Source organism: Otolemur garnettii, unplaced genomic scaffold, assembly GCF_000181295.1.
Source record: "Otolemur garnettii isolate 467f Iridium unplaced genomic scaffold, OtoGar3 scaffold00212, whole genome shotgun sequence".
In the NCBI taxonomy this organism is placed as follows: domain Eukaryota; kingdom Metazoa; phylum Chordata; class Mammalia; order Primates; family Galagidae; genus Otolemur; species Otolemur garnettii.
The window spans coordinates 1355703-1358953 of NW_003852607.1; positions in this window are offsets into that span (position 1 = coordinate 1355703).

The following is a 3251-nucleotide window of genomic DNA, read 5'->3' on the forward strand; positions in this document are numbered from 1 at the left end:
GCCGAGCTGAAGTTTAGATTCTGACCTTCCCTTACAGGCACCATGAATATTGTTATCTCTGAAGTCACCACCCATTCTCTAGTTCCTGTAGACACTCAATATCGCTTTCTGTGTCACAAGTAGTATCTAACACACCTACAAGGATAGCCCTGCATTGATTTTTTTATTTGTCTATTTCTTATGGTCCACAAGAATGAGAAACACCTTTACTGAGAGGGTATTAGAACCATTAAGGGAAGAGTACAATAAAACAGAAGGAGGGAGACATAATGTGCTCAGAAATACTTCATTTGGATTTGTAGGCACTCTCACCTCAATGAGTCCATCCTCTCACCTCTGTCTTTTCTTTTAGTAAACATAAGAACTCTATCTGTAACCCTTCAGTAAAATGTGTTTTCATTTCAGAGCCCTTTGACATTCAGGGATGTGGCCATTGAGTTCTCTCAGGAGGAATGGACGTGCCTGGACCCTGGTCAGAGGACTTTATACAGAGACGTGATGTTGGAGAACTATAGGAACCTGGTCTCCCTGGGTAAGAATTACCTTTCTGCCGAAGTTAGGATCTATCCTTGCATTTCTTTCTATTTTTCCTGATTTCTTCTTGGAACCCCCTGTGTTCTTGACTGAGATTGAAGCTGTATTTATTCAGAAATGAAAAGCTTCATAATGTGCCATCTGGACGTTACCTGTCCCTCTGTTTGTGTTATCTGCACCCTTCACCATACCAGGGCTGAGATATGCTTGATACCACGCGACTTTCTAAGTAGCCAGGTCTTTATTCTCTATCCCTGTGCTTTTGGTTCAGTAGTTTTGGTAAGTCTGCTGGACAGCGGCATCTCACAGTGTTCCTTCAGTGTTCAGAAGTGGACATTCAGTGGATGAATTTGTGAAATATTTCCCTAGATCTCTCTGTAATGTCCACCTCCTACCTTCAGGTGGGGCTGGGATTTGGAAGAGCACCAGGACTTGATGTTCATTTATATTTTATATCTGTCAGCAGCAATCTCTCTTTTTGACCTCAGCATTATGTCAGTGTTGGAGCAAGGAAGAACCTCTAGAGTTACGAGAATAAAGTGGAAATAGCAAAAAACATTTCAGGTGGGAAGGTAGCTGTGTATAATAAAATTTTTTTTGTTCTGTTTTGTTTTTTTTTTTGTTAGAGACAAGAGTCTTACTCTGTTGCCCTGGGTAGAGTGCCATGGCAGTGTAGCTCATAGCAACCTCAAATTCCTGGTTTCAAGGGACATTCCTGCCTCAGCCTCCTGAGGAGCTAAAACTAGAGGCACTCACCAGTATAGCCAGGCTAGTTTTAATTCTTTTTTTTTGTTTGTTTTTGAGACAGAGTTTCACTGTGTCACCCTCGGTAGAGTGTTGTGGTGTCACAGCTCATAGCAACCTCAAACTCTTGGGCTCAAGAGATTCTTCTTGCCTTCAGCCTCCCAAGTAGCTGGGACTAAAGGTGCCCACCACAACGCCTAGCTATTTTTTATTTGTTATTGTTATTTAGCTGGCCCGGTCTGGGTTTGAACTCGCCAGCCTCAGTGTATTTGGTTGGTGCCATAACCACTATCCTATCTGTGCTGAGCTCAGCCTGGCTTGTTTTTCTGTTTTTAGTAGAGAGAGGCTCTCACCCTTGCTCAGACTGGTCTTTAACTCCTGAGCTCAAGCAACCCACCTACCTCAGCCTCCCAGAATGCTAGCATTATAGGCTTAAGCCAACATACCCAGGCTACATAAAATCTTTAGTCCCCCCTGTTGACGAAATGGACCCCTGTCTTTGCCAACATGTCCCGAGAAATACCCTAAAGTTGAGTCTCTAGCCCTGAGAAGGAAGGTGAGACCTGCCTCAACACGCTCCCCCTTCCCTTCTTGTAGCTCACTAGCAGGCTGAGGCTGTGCAGGACAAAGCCTAAACCATACCTGCATATCATCAGTTTACTTAACTGATTCGCATTTCTTTAAGTAATTACAAATCAAAGAATTTCTAAACCCACCTGTAACCTGTAATGGCCCACTTTGAGATGTCCAGCCTTTTCGGTCCAATCTGAAGTACACCTTCTATGTATTGATTTATGACTTTACATGTCTTTCCTGTCTTCCTGACATATAAAATTGAACTGTAACCCAGCCATGGTGAGAGCACTTGCTCAAGGCGTCTTGGGTGTGGCTGTTTATGCAGGTGATGGTCCCACATACTTGTCTCAGAATAAACCCCTTTATGTTATTTGCAAAAAACAAAAAAATAGCCAGGCATTGTGGTTGTGGTGGGCACCTATGGTCCCAGCTCCTTGGGAGGCTGAGGCAAGAGAATCACTTAAGCCCAAGAGCTTGAGGTTGCTCTGACCTGTGATGCCATGGCACTCTATGGAGGGTGACATAGTAAGACTCTGTCTCCATAAAAAAAAAAAAATGTATAATACAAAAATCTCTATGTCTGTCCATTTATTTACATTTACTGGAGAACCTTCTTTCTGGGTTGGAGTTACTATCTCTGCCTTTTTTGGTTTCAACTTTATAAACTTTCTAACATTTCTGGGAAGACAAGCCTAGAATACTAATAAACTCTCTGATCATTAACGTTAACTAATCTAATGTTAGTATTCTAGGCTTGTTTTCCCAGAAATGTTAGGAAGTCTAAAAAAACACTTTTTTTTTATCATCCCACTGCTTTTGGAATGGAAAGTTTCTGCTCAGAAATCCTGATGGTCATACACAAAATTATCTGTGCATCACAAGTCTGTTTTCTCTTGCTACATACACAATGTTCTCTTTCTTTTTTTTTTTTTTTTTTTTTGGCCAGGGCTGAGTTTGAACCCTCCACCTCCAGCATATGGGGCCAGCGCCCTACTCCTTTGAGCCACAGGCACTGCCCTGCAGTGTTCTCTTTCTTATTACATTTAATAATTCCTTTCCATTTTATTTTATTTATTTTTATTTTCTTCTTTTGGAGACAGTCTCACTTTATTGCCCTTAATAGAGTCCCATCACATCATAGATCACAGAAACCTCAAACCCTAGAGCTCAAGGGATCTTCTAGCCTCAGCCTCCCATGTAGCTTGGAGTATAGGTGCCCACCACAATGCCCAGCTAGTTTTTCTACTTTTAGTAGAGACAGAGTCTTGCTCTTGCGTGAGCACAGGAAATCTACCTGTCTTGGCCTTCCAGAGTACTAGGATTAGGATGGTAGGTATGAGCCACCACCTGGCTGGGCCTCATAATTTTTCTTTCTTTCTTTCTTTTTTTTTTTTTTT